General features: G+C 50.3%; 1 protein-coding gene and 1 non-coding gene across 2 annotated transcripts in view; one reads left to right on the forward strand and one right to left on the reverse strand.

Moving 5' to 3' along the window:
* Nucleotides 1-18,114, forward strand: part of SNX29 (sorting nexin 29) — a 603,019-nt gene that overhangs the window by 560,100 nt on the left and 24,805 nt on the right. The gene's annotated exons all lie outside the window — the stretch shown is intronic.
* On the reverse strand, nt 17,528-17,634 carry LOC138429802 (U6 spliceosomal RNA). Its single transcript, XR_011252892.1, has one exon. It is a non-coding gene; the product is annotated as a U6 spliceosomal RNA (small nuclear RNA).

The following is an 18,114-nucleotide window of genomic DNA, read 5'->3' on the forward strand; positions in this document are numbered from 1 at the left end:
TCCTTTATGAAACGGGCGCAGATGTAGCTCCCTCCTCCTGCTAAGGGAGGTTGAGCGAGACTAACGCACTTAAAGTCCTTGCTGTGCAGTCAGCACAGGACTGTGCTCCAGAAGACAAGGGTGCAAGGGTATGTTGTACAAGAACGTTGAATTTGTCAGACACTTTCCCTGCATCAACTGAGATGATCTGTTTTCCACTTTATTGTGTTTGTGTGCTGTTACCGTGGTCAACTTTTGTATGCGGAGCCATCCTTGCATTCCAGGAATAAGTCTTACTTGGTCATAGTAGATGATCCTTTTAATAAACTTCTGAATTTGGTTTGCTGCTGTGCTGCTGCTAAGTCGCATCAGTCATGTCCAACTCTGCACGCTCCCATAGACGACAACCCACCAGGCTGCACCGTCCCTGGGATTCTCCAGGCAAGAACACTGGAGTGGGGTGCCGTTTCCTTCTCCAGTGCATGAGAATGAAAAGTGAAAGTGAAGTCATGTCCGACTCTTAGCGACCCCATGGACTGCAGCCCACCAGGCTCCTCCATCCATGGGATTTTCCAGGCAAGAGTACTGGAGTGGGGTGCCACTGCCTTGTCCACTGAATTTGATTTGCTAGTGTTTTGTTGAGGGTTTTTGCATTAATATTCTCCAGGGATTTGAGTCTGTAGTTTCTGTTTTGTTTCTACAGTATCTTTGTCTGGCTTTGCATCAGGATAATACAGGCCTCATAGAATGAGTTAACAAGTGTTCCCTCCTCTTCTGTTTTTTGAAAAAGTTTTAAAAGGACTGGCATTCATTCTTTTTTTTTTTTTTTTTTGGCATTCATTCTTTAAATATTTGGCAGAATTCACCAGCAAGGCGATCAGGTCCAGGCCTTTCCTTTGACAGGGAATTTTTGATTAATGACTCATTTTTCCTTACTAAGCAATGCATCTATTTGGATTTCCTATTTCTTTCATACATTCAGTCTTGGTAGGATTTTTGATTCTAAGAATTTGTCCATTTCAGTTAGGTTATCCAATGTGTTGGCATGCAGTCGTTCACACCACTCTTATAGTCCTTTTTATTTCTGTAGAATCAGTAATGATGTCCATATTTTTATCTCTGATTTTAATAATTAGAGTCATTCCTCTTTTTTCTTAGTCCGTCAAGACAAAGATTTGTCAATTTTGTTGATCTTTACAAAGAACCAATTTTTGGTTTCATTAATTTCCTCTATGAAATTTTCTCTATGTTCTCTGTTCTCATCCTCATTTTCTCCTCCCTGTTAACTCTGGATTTGGTTTTCCCTGTTTCTAGTTCCCAAAGTCATAAAATAAGGGTTCTGATTTCACATCTTCCCAGTTGTTGTTGTTGTTGTTGTTTTTAATACAAGCATTTATAGCTAGAAATTTCCACCTTAGCACTGTTTTCACTGCATCCGTAGGTTTTGCTATATTGAGATTTTGCTTTCATTCCTGTTGAAGTATGTTCTTAATTTCACTTGTGATTTTTTTTCTTTGATCCAATTGTTGTCTAAGAGTGTGTTTGATTTCCACAACAATTTGTGGGTTTTCCAGTTTTCCTTCTGTTACTGATTTCTAACTTCATCCTCTTGTGATTGGAGAAGATAGTCCATATAAAATTGATCTTTTAAAAATCTGTTGAGACTTGGTTTGTGGCCTAACGTGTGATCTGTCCTGGGTAATGTCCCTTGTGGCCTTGAGAAGCATGTGTGTACACCTGTTATCTGTAATTGGTTTATTGTGTTATGTCTTCTTTTTTCTTACTTATCTTCCCTCTGGTGCTTCTGTCCACTATTGAGAGTTGGAGTATTGAAGTCTCCATCTGTCTGTTTCTATTTCTCCCTTTGAGCCTATGGATATTTGCTTCATGTATGTGGTCCATTATTGGTAGGGGGGAGCAGTGTTTATAACTGTTATTGCTTCTTGCTGTGCTGAACCTTTGGTTAATCTCGAATGTCCTTCTCATGTGTTTTATTTAAGCCATTTTGTCAGATTTCCATGCAGCCATATCAAGGGTGCAGGGGTGGGAAGGAGACTTGCAGTCATCCTGCCTTGAGATTAAGTCCTTTATTTCAAGCTACTTGTTGAGCCTCCTCTGTGCCTCCCAGGCCTCATTCTGGGCTTGGGAAGACGTAACCAGCCATCTGTCCTCAGGGGCTTCATGTCAGCCTGGAGGCTCAGCTAGAGGTCAGGATGCCCAGTCAGTGGAGGGGTCTGACTCATTTTTACATTGTTGAGGGTGGGTGTTGTGCGGGTGGCCCCTTGGCACTGCCACCGTTAGAGTGACTGTGACCCCGTTACCCAGTGAAGGGTTCCAGTTATGCCTGTGGGTGCCACACAGGACCCAGGTGAGATCCCTAAGGCATGACATGGGAGCCTCAGCTGGTCTGGGGTTGGGGAGGTGTTTGTTCAATGAGGAGGATGACTGGGAGTCAGCCAGCCAAAGAGGACGGGAGGAAGAGAGGAGGGAGGTGTGGAGTTGGAGGGTGGAGGCCGTGGGCCAGGGTGGGCAGGTGGTAGCGATGAGGTCAGGGTCTAAGCCAGGGCTTCGGGGGTCATGGTGAGGCCTCTAGATTCCAGCCTGAGACCCAGGCACAGCCTTTGAAAACCAGCTCTCTCTCCCTCACTGGGCATGTAGGCTGTCTGGGTGGCTTCCTCATCAGACTCTGGGCCCCAACTCTGCAGGCTTCTGTGGCAGGGGAGGGACCATCATTGGCGCAGCCAGCGAGGTTGGGCAGACACCAGGTCTGAGCTTTCTCGGCTTCACGTGGCTGCCTTGGCTGGTATTTAAAATCCATACTACCTGGCCTTCGCAGGACACCCCGAGCCTTCAGTGAGTCAGAGTTTTTTTGCAACAGTAACGTGAAAGATCACTGATCACAAATCACCACAGCAGATATAATCAGCATAAAAAAGTTTGAAACATTGCGAGGCAGGGGCGGGCCTGCCCCGCTCCACTGCCATCTGTGTCTGCAGAGCTGCATGGAGGCAGCGGGAGGGGCGTGACTACCTCTAGGCACCGGAGACCCTTCTGAAAGAAGAAATACAGGCACACATTTTATTGAGCTTCACAGGTTTTGTTTTGTTTTTCCCCCCCTTGAAGGTTTGTGGCAACCCCGCCTTAGGCAAGTCAGCCTCATTTTTCCAACAGCGTTTGCTCATTTCCTGTCTCTGTGGCATATTTTGGTAGTTTTCACAATATTTCAAACTTGTTTGTGCTGCTTATATCTGCCATGGTGATTTGTGATCAGTGATCTTTCATGTTACTGTTGCTAAAAGATTGCGACTCACTGAAGGCTCAGATGGGGGTTAGCATTTTTCAGCAAGGAAGTGTTTTTTAATTAAGGTGTGCACATTGTTTTAAGACCTAGTGCTATTGCACACATAAATGGACTACGGTATTGTGTAAACATGAATTATTTATGGGCAACCACAACAGTTGCGTGACTTGCTCCATTGCGATACTTGCTTTCCTGCAGTGTCTGAAACTGAACCTGAGGTATCAGGAAAGACTGAGTCTGAGTGGGGCTGCCTCAGAGCAGCTCAGATATGGGGTGATATTTATTTATTTATCTTGTACTTTAGTGGGGACTGTAGTTTGACTATCTGAATATCCAAAAATAAAAAATAAACTGTAAAGAGTGGGGCAGTCCTGGGCTCAGATCCCCAGTCTGTCTCTTGGCTACATGACCGTGGGCAATTTATGCTTTTCTCTGCGCTCGTATTTCTTCATCCATAAAATGGAGCCAGTAACTCAGACCTCACAGCATGGCAGTGGGGACTGACGCAGTGGTTATAAAACAATCAAGTATGTAGTCGGTGCTCTACGCCATCAAGTCAAAAGTAATTTCCCTTCATTCTTTCTTTAACCCAAGAAGGATGATATGAGTCAAGTACAAATACTAACTTGATCAGTCGGTAATTATAAACAATGATTCAGAACAAAGGGGGAAAAATCTTTTTATTTCTTAATATATGTAGAACCCCTGTGATTAAAGCTGTTGTTTTGACTAGAAAACCAAAAAACATGATGAGAAAATTACAGAGACATTTAAGCAGCTACCTTCTACGCAGGTACGTTTATTATGGGAGATTTTAAATATAAGCGATTAGGATTGCTTTCAAAATAGGTGCAAATAAAGAGATTAAAATTAGTCTAAACACTAAAAGGTACACTCAGTTCTCCCCAGGATCTGTCAGAGTTCCTGGAAGAAGCTCGGCTGCCTCAGCCTCAGCTGGGCCAGGGCGGGCCCTGAATTCATGGTGGGCCTGGAGCAGCGAGAATGGGAAGGAAGAGTCCTCCGTGTATCTGTCGGTTTCATCCATCCCACCCAGCAAATTCTTACTGTGAACCTACTGCGTGCACCTTTTCAGACTCAGATGGTTCAACAGTGAACAAAACAAAGCCACTGCCCTTTGGACCGCAAATGAACATGTATGTGTGTCGTCGTTCAGTCGTCAAGTCATGTCCAGCGCTTCGCGACCCCATGGACTGCAGCACACCAGGCTTCCCTGTCCTTTACCATCTTGCGGAGTGTGCCCGAGTTCACGTCCATTGAATCGATGATGCCATCCAATCGTGTCAACCTCCGTCATCCGCTTCTCCTTCTGCCTTCAGTCTTTCCCAGCATCAGGGTCTTTTCCAGTGAGTCAGCTCTTCACATCAGGTGGCCAAATTATTAGAGCTTCAGCTTCAGCATCAGTCCTTCCAATGAATATTCACGGTTGATTTCCTCTAAGATTAACTGGTTTGATCTCCTTGCTGTCCAAGGGACTCTCAAGAGTCTTCTCCAGCCCCGCAGTTCAAAAACATCAATTCTTCAGCGCTCTGCTTTCTCTATAGTCCATCTCTCACATCCATACATGACTACTGGAAAGACCATAGCCTTGACTATATGGACCTTTGTCAACAAAGTGAAGTCTTTGCTTTCTAACACACTGTCTAGGTTTGTCATAGCTTTCCTTCCAAGAAGCAGTCATCTTCATGGCAAATAGGAGGGGAAAAGGTGTAAGCAGGGGCAGATTTCCTCCTCCTGGGCTCTAAAATCACTGAGGATGGTGACTGCAGCCGTGAAATTAGAAGATGGTTGCTTCTGGCAGGAAAGCTAAGACAAACATATATATGTCAGATGGTCATTACTCTGGAGAAAAATAAAACGGGAAAGAGCCACCCAGAGGATGTGTAGGGGAAGGGGCTTGCTGGGGTTGTGTGTGGTTTGAGAAGGCCACAGAGATAGTTTGACAGCATGGGGACCTGGGGGACTGAGTCAGGAGGCAGAAACAGCAAGTGCAAAGGTCCTGGGGCAGCACCTGCTGGAAGAGCGCCAGGGAAGCCAGTTTAGGGGGAGTGGTGTGAACGAGGGGGAGAGCCCCCGAGGTGAGGTCAGGGGGCAAGGAGGATGCTCAGAGGAGGACTCTGGCTGTGTACTTGGGATGCAGTGGGAGCCATCTGGGGCTGCTGGGAATAACGACGGGGCCGAAAAGGAAGCCATCGGGCCGGGCAATGATGGGGTCACCGAGGCGAGAGGAGATAATGGCTGGGTGGGGCCATGCTGTGAGCAGCAGTCGGATTCTGGACGTATCCCGAAAATAGAGCAGACGGGATTTGCCAGTGGGTCAGTGTGGACAGGAGGGAAAGAGAGGAGTCAGGCCGGCCCCAGGGTGGCTGGGGTGAGGAGCCAGCAGAAGAGAGTTGACATGTACGAAGTGAAAGTGGCCAAGGGCGGAGGGGGAATCAAGAGGTGGCCTTGGACGTGGTATGTTTGCCACGCCCGTCAAACATCCGGGTGGAAATGGGCGCTGAGTCTCGGAGCCTGGAGCCTAGGATGGAGGGCCGGGCGGGGGTTGGAATCTTAGGCGTCATCACACATGGGGCGCAAAATGCCACCGGCCTTGTTGCGGGAGGCAGGATGGAGCCCCGCCCACCCAGCTGGTAGAGGCTGGTAACTGAAAGGGACCAGCCAGGAAGATGGAGGAGCCTGGGAGTTCTGAGAAGGCTCCACCTGGAGACCAGAGGAGGATGAGCCCGAGGGCGGGCTCTTTCCACGGGAGCCTCCTCTGACCTTTGTCCAGGAGGCTGGGAAGACCCAGCCTGACCTGCAGTCACACACTTGCCAGCTGTGTGTGGGCTCCCTGGCAGCGGCCCTCCGAGAGCCTCGTCTGCAACAGAACACTAACATCCGTTTCTGTATGAATTTCCTGATCCTCCTGGTCCACACCCCAGAGCTGCTGTTCCCCGTTTCACCATTCCGGTGCCCAGTCTTTGACCGCTGAAAGTAACCAGTAGCTTTAGATGTTGCACAGAGCCTTTAGAGGGAAGTTGGGGGGTTGGGACGAGGTCAGCAAAGCCCTCAGCCAGGCCGGGCGGGGCTGTTCCCACAAAACCGCACACCTCGTCTTCTCTGTCAAGTGCTCTGCCTCAGCCTGGAGTCTGCCTCATCTTTTTTTTTTCTTTTTCATTGAGGTGTAGTTGAGTTGTAGTGCTGTGTTAATTACAGCTGTACAGCAGTGATTCTGTAGTTATACACACACAATATTCTTTTTTAAAAATACCCTTTTCCATCATGGTTTATCATAGGATATCGACTACATTCCCTGTGCTATGCAGTAGGACCTTGTCATTATCCATCCTATATATAGAAGCTTACGTCTGCCAATCCCACTCCATCCCTCCCCCACCTCACCTCCCCCTCAGCAGCCACCAACCAGCCTGTTCTCTGTGTCCGCAGGACTGTTTCTCTGTCATAGATTCCATATATTAATGATACCATGTGGTGTCTGTCTTTCTGACTTCTTTCACTTGGTCTGATGAATCTCTGGTTGCATCCGTGTTGCTGCAGAGGTCACTGTTTTCTTTTTATGGGTGAGTAGTATTCCACTACACACACACACACACACACACAACCACATCTTCCTCATCTAGTCACACACACAGACACACACACACAGACACACACACACACACAGACACACACAGAGACACACAGACACACATACACGGAGACACACACACATACCACCACCACCACCACCCCCCCATCTTCCTCATCTAGTCACACACACACACACACACACACACACACCTTCCTCATCTAGTCACCTGTCTACACACACACACACACACACACCTTCCTCATCTAGTCACCTGTCTACAGACACACACACACACACAACACACACACACATCTTCCTCATCTAGTCACCTGTCTACACACACACACACATCTTCCTCATCTAGTTACCTGTCTTGTCGATGGACATTTAGGTTGCTTCCGTGTCCTAGCGATTGTGAATAGTGTTGCTGTGAACATAGGGATGCGTGTGTCTTTTGAAATGGTAGTTTCGTCTGGGCATTTGTCCATCATCGTCATTCTCCTCCGAATGGAACCCTTGACTTGTGACAGAAGCAGTGCTGTCAGCACAGGTCCCCTCTCCCGGAGCCACATTCTGCCTCGTCAGCTTCCGAGACTGTAAGGTCCCTTCTTGAACCGGCGGTCTGATATCAGGCGAGGAGCCCAGGCAGGGGCAGAAAGAAGGCCCACTGGGCAGAGGAAGGGCTGGACTTGTCTTTACATAACTGGAATACAACACTTGATGCGAGGAGCCAACTCATTGGAAAAGACCCTGATGCTGGGAAAGATTGAGGGCAGGAGGAAAAGAGGGAGACAGAGGATGAGATGGTTGGATGGCGTCACCGACTCAATGGACACGAATCTGAGCAAACGCCAGGAGATGGTGAAGGACAGGGAAGCCTGGCCTCCTGCAGTCCATGGGGCCACAGAGTCAGACATGGCTTAGTGACTGAACAGCAACCACCACCCTCGATGCCTCATGTCCCCTCTCGAGTGTCTGCCCCTCGCCTCTGAAATGGATGTGTTTCACTAAACCCCTTAGTGTGGTGGTGGTGGGGCCTCTAGGTCCCTTCCTGTCCAACACCCACCTTAGTGGGTTTTCAGTGGATAAGCATTTGCTGTGTCTTCCTTGAGTCAGAAGAAGCGCAGCCACGTACGGGCTGATTTAGCTGTCTGGCAGGCTCCCTGGGGGAAGTGGCTTCCATCCCAGGCATTTTGAGTCAGAACCCAGAATGTTCATCTGTTTGGGTCCATCCAGCTGTGGGCCCCTGACGCCAGTGCCCTGGTGTGTGCCATTCCAGTCTGTCACCATGGTGATGCCCAGCATCTCTCTGGCTCAGCCCAGGGGTGGCATCAACTGCTTGTCAAGACCATGCTCGGGACAGCTGGTCCTAGTGGAACCGGGCTGGGTTTGGGAACGAAACTGGGGATCTGATTTTTGTAAAACAACAACAGTGGCAATAATAATTAATGGTAGCTATCATTCGTGGAGCTTATCTCTGAGACTGGGGGAGACACTTTCTATGCCTTCTCTAGTCTCATCCTCAATCCTGTCACTTAGTTAGCATTGTTGCCATTTTACAGGTGAGCAAGCTGAGGCTCCATAGGTTAAATGACTGGCCTGAGATTCCAGAGCAGACCCTGCTGGCTGCAGAGTCCAGGCCTTCCTGTTCCCTGCCACAGCTCCCCCTCAGAGGCTCACCCCCAGAAGGACTTGAGGGCTGCTGTGTTGCCTCACGGCTGAAAGCAGGATCCGGGCTGCAGAGAAGCCCTGACACAGAGAATACTCCTCTCTCTCCTGACCGAGAAAGTTCACCTGTGTTGGGGCTCCAGTGCAGAAAGCGTGGGAGCTTGGCGTTGGTTTGCCCTTTTTCAGGGGAGAGCGGCCGTCAGCTGCCACGGCTCCCTTCCCGTGGGCTGGGCACGGGCCAGCTGCTCTGATAACCGTCTCTCAGTTCTCACCACGGGTCCTCTCTGACCCTCCGTGTTCTCTGTGCGTGTGCGCCAGGTCACTTCAGTCATGCCCGACTCTTTGTGACCCCATGGACTGTAACCCGCCAGGCTCCTCTGTTCATGGGAGCAAGAATACTAGAGTGGGTGGCCATGCCCTCCTCCAGGGGATCTCCCCGACCCAGGGATTGAAACTCTGTCTCCTGTAGCTCCTACCCCGCAGGTGGATTCTTTACCGCTGAGCCCCCAGGAAGCCCCATCCTCCGCTATAAGACAAGCTTATTACTAACCCTCCCTCAGAGGGACGCAGCTGTGGTAACAACTCATTTTAACTTCCCTGCACCAGAGCCTGCACCCAGCACCTTCCATGTATTTACTCGTTGACCCTCTTGGCTTTGGGGCCGTCAGGTACCAGCCTCAGCCTACAGAGGATGGCACAGCAGCAAGGCGGGGGACCCGCCCTGGAGGGTCTCCTGAGGGCAGGGACGTAAGCCCGGCCTGTCCGCCTCAGAGCCGCTCAGCTGCTCAGTTAAACACAGTGCTCTAAGAGCCTGGCGTGTTGCTAGGCAAACAGTAGGTGCTCAGTGTTCGTTAGTTTTCTCCTCTTTAGTGAGTGCTCCGAAGGAATTCCTGCAGGCTCCCACAGGAGGGCTGGAAGGCCTGTCCACTGCCTAGGTTGAGCTCAAGGAGAATTTTTGTTTCTATAGAACTTCGGTCCCTCTGAGTCTTTTCAGAGCTTCCTCGAGGCCTTGGGCTGGGCCCGCTGGGCCGAAAGCCTCCTCCCCCAGCGGCCCCCCTCCAGCCGAGTGGTGCAGGGAGCGGGGGCCCAGGGCGCGGGCAGCCTTCTCTGCAGAGGTTTCCTCTCCACTCCCGAACCCCACACCCTGTGCAGGGCCCGCAGGGTGAGCATGGGGTCTCTCCTGAAGGACCGACGTGCCCACCCCCGTTAGTGGAGGCCCGCCTCACACTGTGCCCAGCTCACGCCTGCAGGTGTCTGAGATGTGGGTACACGCAGCAGTGGGTGCCTTCCTGTTGGGGAGGGCTGAGCCCCTCTTCCTCACAGAGGAGCGAGGCCACGTGGGGCTGGATGCCAGGCGAGACCTCCTCACCTGAAGCCAGTCCCCGAGCTGGACGCTCCCCTGCCTGCTGAGGCCCCATCTCCCTTGAAGGAGGGAATTCTCGCCTTTGGTTTTCCTACTCCTAGCACCTCTGGGAAGCTGGGCTCCCCCAAAAGGAGAGGGGAAGGGGGTGCAGAGGGCCCCCATTTGACACAGGTTTGGGTGAAATCAAGGACACGCTTGGGAACTGGACACCCACGATCTAACCCTGACTCTGCCAGCCCTGCAAGCCCAATGGTTAGGCTTCAGGCCAGGCTGTCCTGGCAGGGAGCCGCCTCGTGCAGAGGGCAGCGAGCCCTGCCTTGTGCCAGGGACAGAGCAGTGAGCCAGGCGCCTTGGTGCCCACTTGACCAGAACTCAAGATAAGCGCAGTGAGAGGGTGGGTGTCAGGGGTCCCAAGGTCACCCCCAGATCCAGTGAGTCACTCGGAAAACTCAAAGACCCAGCATAGACTCGCACTCTTGGCTCTGATTCATCCTGGTGAGTGGATACAGGGCAAGGTAAGCAAACAGGAAAGGTACGAAGCTGGAGTCCAGGGAGGTCCAGGTGCAGGCTTCCAAGATCCTCAGCCAGGGACTCACACCAGATCCGCTGAACACTCCCAGCGTCAGACTATGATGTGAAATGTGGCCAAGCTGGGAAGCGCTTCAGAGGCTGCACAGCCAGTCTCTTTACTGCGGTGGGGGCTGACATGCCAGGCAGCCCCAGGGGTGACTTGGGCCAGAGCTGGAGAGTACAGATCAATGGCCAAACTGCCTTTAGTCCACTCAAAGCATCTCCAGGGGCTTCCCTGGTGGCTGAGCAGTAAAGAATCCGCCTGCCAATGCAGGAGATGCAGGTTCGATCCCTGGGTCGGGAAGATGCCCTGGAGAAGGAAATGGCAACCCACTCCAGTGTTCTTGCCTGGAGAATCCCATGGAGAGAGGGGCCACTGGTAGGCTACATACAGTCTGTGTGATTGCAAAAGAGTCAGGTAAGCAACAACAGCAGCATCGCAAGATACTAAGTTTGGGACCAGAACAAGGTGTCCCTCTAAGCCTTCACTGATTCATCCATAAAATGGACTGCATACTTGTGGTCAGCAGTTTCCATCCGGTGGGGCGTCTGCTTCCTATAACAACGGCCTAGGAGTATGTGTCAGGCCTTCGTATTTTTCAGGGAACTGGAAGTTCGATGACTGTGTGGCTGGTTTGCAGTCTACATTGTTAGCAGTCTCCCAGCCCTGGAACTGTACTTTGTTTCCACATCTTCACATTTCCTAATCATTAAAAAAAAATATTTGGCTGCACCAGGTCTTGGTTATGGTACATGGGCTCTTGAGTTGTAGCATCTGAACTCTTAATTGCTGCATGTGGGATCTAGATCCCTGATCAGGGATCGAATCTGGGAACCCTGCACTGGGAATGTGGAGTTTCAGCCACTGGAGCACCAGGAAGTCCCCACCTAGCCCCATCACTAACTCCTGAGCCTTTAGAGACTCAGGGAGGCTTGGGAGACTAAAGCAAAAGCCTTTGACTTCAAAGGACAGGGACACAGGGTTTTATATGTGGTTTCAGTCCCCTCTTTTCTTTGATTCTCCTCAATGGACGTGAGTTTGAGCTAACTCCCGAGTGAGATAGTGAAGGATGAGGGAAGCTTGGCATGCTGCAGTCCATGGGGTCGCAAAGAGCTGGACACGACTAAGCAACTGAACAACAATTTTGAGGGGAACAGATTCAGGAAAAGAAGAGGAGTAAAGGTTTGGATAGAGAGAGTTAATCAGAAACTTGGCAGAGGAGCTCAGCAGGAGTACCCTGGTCTTGGCTCAGTGAGACACGTCTAGAACTTAAGGCCCCCAGAGCTCTAAGAGAATAAACACATCCGTGTTGTTGGAAGGGAGCGCGTGTTAGGCAGCTTGTTACAGCAGCTGTGGGACCCGAATGCACCGCTCTTTCCCCTCTGTCCTCAATTCTGCTCTCTGCCTTGCCGGGTCTCATTCTGAATCCCCTGCCTTCCGAGGCTCGGTCCAGATGTCGCCTTCTTTGTGACCGGCCCTTCCTGTTGCATCTCTGTGGCAGGTGAGGCACTTTTCTCTGACAGCACTGTCACCGCCTGGCTTGTATGGGGACGCAGGGACAGTTGGTGACAGCTTGTGTATCCTCTGAGCTGTGTGCCTTGAAGGTGAAGCCCTCTGGGAATCACCTCTGTCTGGCGCCTTCTATTGGCTCTCAATAAAGTAGGCTTGAATCACTCTCTTCTCCTTGAATATTCATTGGAAGGACTGATGCTGAAGCTGGAGTTCCAATACTTTGTTCACCTGATATGAAGAGCTGACTCATTGGTAAACACCCTGATGCTGGGAAAATTGAGGGCAGGAGGAGAGGGAGCAACAGAGGATGAGATGGTTGGATGGCATCACCAACCCATGGACATGGGTTTGAGAAAACTCTGGGAGATAGTGAAGGACAGGGAAGCCTGGTGTGGTGCAGTCCAAGGGGTCGCAAAGAGTCCAGCATGACTTAGTTACTGAACAACGACTACTTCCTCTTAAGCCCCATGAACTTGGCCGGCCGACCTGCTCTGCCCAGGCCGTCCGTGTGAGTCCTGCGCTCCAGCAGGAGCTGTGGGGGCCCTGGTCAGAGGGTGGACCTAATGCCATCCAGCTCTCCGTTCCGTGAGTCTCCAGCCAGGGGCCTGGGTGTGCGTTCTGCAGATGCTGGCGTTCATCTAGGCAGCTGTTGTTTTCCAGGGACGTGCAGTGGGCCAAGTGACCAGGGAAACCTCAGAAAATATGAGCACTGAGTGCCCGCTCTCCTGGTGTTTTTGGTCAGCTGAGGGCAGCAAAGAAAACTGAACAGGTGATTCTAACTACAGGCCAAGGGGTCAGGGCAGAGTTCTCCGATGAAGGGAGAGCTGGTCACATCAGGACATCTGGGCAGGGATTCTGACATGGACCATGCATCGAGGCGGGGGCGGGGGATAGGGACAGGTCATGGAACATCTTGGAACTTACTGTCATGCTTACAGCCAGCTGCTCATTGTAGCCTCTGGGTTTATGTTCAGTGATGTGGTTTCTTGAGGACACAGCAGATGGAAAATCCTGGGATCAAATTTTGACCTTTTATTTAACAATTTCATCCTCATCCTTGTATTGCTGTCTGTTCAGTGTCTACAAGTGAGGCCCCCTCACAATGCTGTGTTTTAGCGTCATTCTGGACTCTCCCGTGCCTCTGGGAAGGGTTGGAGCAGGGTTCAGGCCTTGCCCTGGGACCCAGTCCTAAGCCTAGGTCTCTTCTACGCCAGGCCTTCCATAGCCAGCCTCAGCACTCTAGACTTCTGCACATGTCCCTGAAAAGAAGACAGCACAGAACTTCCCTGGCGGTTCAGTGGTTAAGAATCCACCTTGCGATGCAGGGGACGTAGGTTCAATCCCTGGTCAGGGAACTAAGATGCCCCCATGCCATGGAGCAACCGAGCCCAAGGGCCACAACTACTGAGCGAGCCCAGGATGACCAGAGGGAGGCCACGTACCACAAGGAAAGATCCGTATGACACAGCTGAGACCCAGTGTGGCCAAAACTAAGAGAAAACAGAGCTGCCTAAACCAGCTCAAAGCAGTCCCCACGCCTGGCATTTTGGTGTCCTGGATGCTATTCAGGGGCCACTGGAGAAGCCAAGCAAAATCTGTCCCAGCATTTCGCTCAAAACGTGTCGGGTGATAAGCAGACGGCTCATTTCTGTTTGCTGTCAAGTGCTAGTAGAGGAGGAAGCCCTTTCCTGGTCCCTGCGTTTGGGCCCAGCCAGCCCTGCCTCCGTGATGCCATGCAACCACTGATGGATGAGATCCAGCTGGGATCAGACAACCAGAGAGTTTAGAACAGAACTCAGTAAACCATGGCCTATGAGCCAAGTCCCACCCACTGCCCGTTTTTATAAACAAAGATTTGTTAGGACACAGTCACTCCCATTTATTTACATGCTGTCTGTGGTGCTTGCATGCTTCATAGGCAAAGCTGAGTAGTTGCCACAGAGACCAGAGGGCCTGGGAAGCCTGAAATGTTCACTCTCAACCCCACTGGAGAGGAAGTTGGCCAGGCTCCGATTGGGGCTAATCTGTGCCTGCGTGTGTGCGTGCCTGCGTGCGTGTGTGCGTGCGTGCATGCGTGCTCAGTCGTGTCTGACTCTTTGTGACCCCACAGACTGTAGCACCCCAGGCTCCTCTGTCCATGGGATTTCCCAGGCAAGAATACTGGAGTGGTTGCCATTTCCTTCTCCAGGGGATCTTCTCGACCCAGGTATCGAACTCAGGTCTCCTGCATTGGCAGGTGGATTCCTTATCCCTGCACCACCTGGGAAGTCCCTCATCCATGTACAGTGACATAGAAAATCACCAGGATATGTCATTAAGAGGAAAAATCAAGATGTAGCACAGTGCCTACCTTTTCACTTTTAGAAATAGCAAAGAAAACATACGTATATTTTGTGTGTGAGTGTGTATGTATATACACACCTGTGTACGTGCTTTATGTCAGGAATCTGGAATCTAATGCCTGATGATCTGAGGTTGAGATGATATAATAGTAGAAATAAAGTGACAACAAATGTGATAAACTTGACCCATCTCCAAACCAGCCCACCCCCAGTCCGTGGAAGAGTTGTCTTCCGTGACACTGGTCCCTTGTGCCAAAAAGGCTGGGGACCGCTGCTGCTCTGTGTGATGGATAGCCCTGGAAAGATTAAAAAAGTCACCGTGGAGGGTGGGGGTGGGGAGATTTGCTTGTTACATGTTTCCTCTGCATATATACTTTTTCATTTTACACCACTTTCTATGTTCCTTATTCAAAACTTTCTATGTTCCTTGTTCAAAAAATGAAATAATTTTATTTAAAAGGTACATTGAAGCTAAAGAGTTAATATAAAGAAGGTGGAGGAAGGAATATCTCTTGCCTTATTTTCTTTAACTTTTTTAGGAAGACAGAGCTACTTTTTTTTTTTTTTTTTTAGTGAAGTGAAGTTGCTCAGTCGTGTCCGACTCTTTGCTACCCCGTGGAGTATAGCCCACCAGGCTCCTCTGTCCATGGGATTTTCTAGGCAAGAATACTGGAGTGGGTTGCCATTTCCTTCTCCAGGGGATCTTCCCAACTCAGGGATCAAACCCAGGTCTCCCGCATTGCAGGCAGATGCTTTAACCTCTGAGCCACTAGGGACCTCTGAATTCAAATGACATTTTCATAACAGACTCTAGGAAGAAGACTGAAAGAAACTCAGGATTGCCAGTTATATGGAAGTAAAAATAAATCTCCAGTTGACTCACAGAGGTAGAAAGGCTTAGGGCGCAGTGGAAAGTGACCTAAGTGTTTCTCCATCTCAGGACGAAGGATCTGTGCTCCTAAGTGAGTGCATCCTGGTGGGGGAAGCAAAGCTTCTTCATCTTCCGGTCATGAGGCCTGACCTGGAATGATGAAACCAGGGTCCATAGCTGCTGGAAAAGTATCAGAAACCACTGGGGACCCTCCATGAATCTCTCCCATCAGCAAAACTCCATGCACTGTGCTCACATCTGCCCTCTTCCAAGGATGGTTCAAGTCATTTTACCAGGAAGTTTTGACACTCTTCAGTGTCTCACCAGTTCGCCAACCCATCAGAAACCCGCCTTTGACCTCAGAGACAAAAGGGCATTGTTCTCTCTTTTAAAAAGTGTTTATTTATTTGGCTGCACTGGGTCTTAGTTGGGGCATATAGGATCTTTGGTTGTAGCATGTGAACTCTTAGTTGCCGTATATGGGATCTCGTTCCCTGACCAGGGATCAAACGTGGGCCCCTTGCACTGAGCGTTCAGAGTCTTAGCCGCTGGACCAGTGGGGAAGTCCCTCTTCTCTCTTAAGCTGGTCCTTATGTTTGCGGCTCTCAGCCCTGGCCCGGCACACTTCTGGATAATACAGAGGCCCTGCCTCCTGCCATGTGGTCCTGGTGGAGGGAGTGTGGCCTTAGCAGCAGGATATAGGACAGAGAACAGAGTATGGGGCTTCCCAGGTGGCGCTAGTGGTAAAGAACCTGCCTGCCAAGCAGGAGCCATAGGAGATGTGGGTTTGATCCCTAGGTGGGGAAGAACTCCTGGAGGAGGGCATGGCAACCCACTGCAGTCGTCTTGCCTGGAGAATCCCATGGACAGAGGAACCTGGTGGGCTACCGTCCATAGGGTTGCAAAGAGCAGACACAACTAGGTGCTAAGCACAGTAGCCTTGGCAGCAGGCTGTGGGGAGCGTGGGGTTTATTCAGAGTGCAGTGGACAGCCTTTGAAGGGCTATATCAGGGGAGTGAGCTACAATCAGCCTTCTGTCTTAAGAAGTTGTCTAAACCTAGTTAGAGGTGACCATTCTGACGCCATTAGCCGTCTCTCATCAGAACCACCGCGTCACGCAGGCTGGGACTAGGGGTGCAGGCTGGGGTGCCATGGACACCTGGCTCCCAGCTCTGCGATCCTTCTGGGAGTTTCTGAATCCTTAGTCAGTGCCTGAGTGCAGTTCTTCCTAGGGGCAGTGCCGGAGGACGGGGACTCTACGAGACCGCTGTTGCCTGGAGGTCGTCACTCAGGCTGTGCAGGAGGGCAAAGTCGAGAGTGGGGCAAACATGGATGGAAATGCGCCAGGGCTGGGAACTGAGCGACAGGGCAGGCAGAGGAGATGGTCCGGTCTTCCCGGAGCTTGCTGGGGGTGAGAAATTGATCAGGTTGCCGGCAGATCTGGTCGCTAAAATCTCATTTTGACACGCTCCTGCTAGTTGAGGCTGCCCCGGTTTCCCTCAGCTCTGGGGGGTCTCAGCCTGTCTCAGCTGGTGTGCACGCCATCCCCGGGTGGGAGAGTGGACCCTGGTGAAGCTGGGGGTCTCCAGGCAGCAGCTCAGGGCTTTTTCGTGGACTGTTGTGTTTTTTAATTGTGTTTTTCATTAAATGAGTGATATGTTTTATTTTTATTTTTTTTTATTTTTTATTTTTTTTAGTTTTTTATTTTTTAAATTTTAATATCTTTAATTCTTACATGCGTTCCCAAACATGAACCCCCCTCCCACCTCCCTCCCCACAACATCTCTCTGGGTCATCCCCATGCACCAGCCCCAAGCATGCTGCACCCTGCGTCAGACATAGACTGGCGATTCAATTCTTACATCATAGTATACATGTTAGAATGCCATTCTCCCAAATCATCCCACCCTCTCCCTCTCCCTCTGAGTCCAAAGATCCGTTATACACATCTGTGTCTCTTTCCCTGTCTTGCATACAGGGTCGTCATTGCCATCTTCCTAAATTCCATATATATGTGTTAGTATACTGTATTGGTGTTTTTCTTTCTGGCTTACTTCACTCTGTATAATCGGCTCCAGTTTCATCCATCTCATCAGAACTGATTCAAATGAATTCTTTTTAACGGCTGAGTAATACTCCATTGTGTATGTGTACCACAGCTTTCTTATCCATTCATCTGCTGATGGACATCTAGGTTGCTTCCATGTCCTGGCTATTATAAACAGTGCTGCGATGAACATTGGGGTACATGTGTCTCTTTCAATTCTGGTTTCCTCGGTGTGTATGCCCAGCAGTGGGATTGCTGGGTCATAAGGTAGTTCTATTTGCAAAAATATGGAACGCTTCACGAATTTGCGTGTCATCCTTGCGCAGGGGCCATGCTAATATTCTCTGTATCGTTCCAATTTTAGTATATGTGCTGCCGAAGCGAGCACTAAATGAGTGATATGTTTTAATTGAAAGGGTTTAAATAACGTGAATATACAGAACAAGCACAAATACGGCCCTTCACCACCGTCCTTCAGGGCTTCCCTGGTTCCTCAGTGGTAAAGAATCCGCCTGCCAATGCAGGAGACACAGGTTTGACCCCTGGTTTGGGAAGATCCCCTGGAGGAGGGCATGGCAACCCACTCCAGTATTCTTGCCTGGAGAATCGCATGGACGGAGGAGCCTGGTGGGCTACAGTCCATGGGGTCACAGAGTTGGACACCACTGAGAGCGTGCACGCATGCCCCCGTCCTTCTGGTCTCTGCATTAGAAGCATATTTATGTGCACATGCGTTTTGAGGTTTCATTTTTTTCATAAAAACAGCATCCTACCCTCTCTCGTTCTGTAGCCTGTTGTTGTCGCATGATCTTACCATGGAGATGTTTTCTTGCCGACGCACGTCGCATCCTTTGGGTCGGCAGCGCTG

The sequence above is a fragment of the Ovis canadensis genome, chromosome 24 (genome assembly GCF_042477335.2).
Source record: "Ovis canadensis isolate MfBH-ARS-UI-01 breed Bighorn chromosome 24, ARS-UI_OviCan_v2, whole genome shotgun sequence".
NCBI lineage: Eukaryota > Metazoa > Chordata > Mammalia > Artiodactyla > Bovidae > Ovis > Ovis canadensis.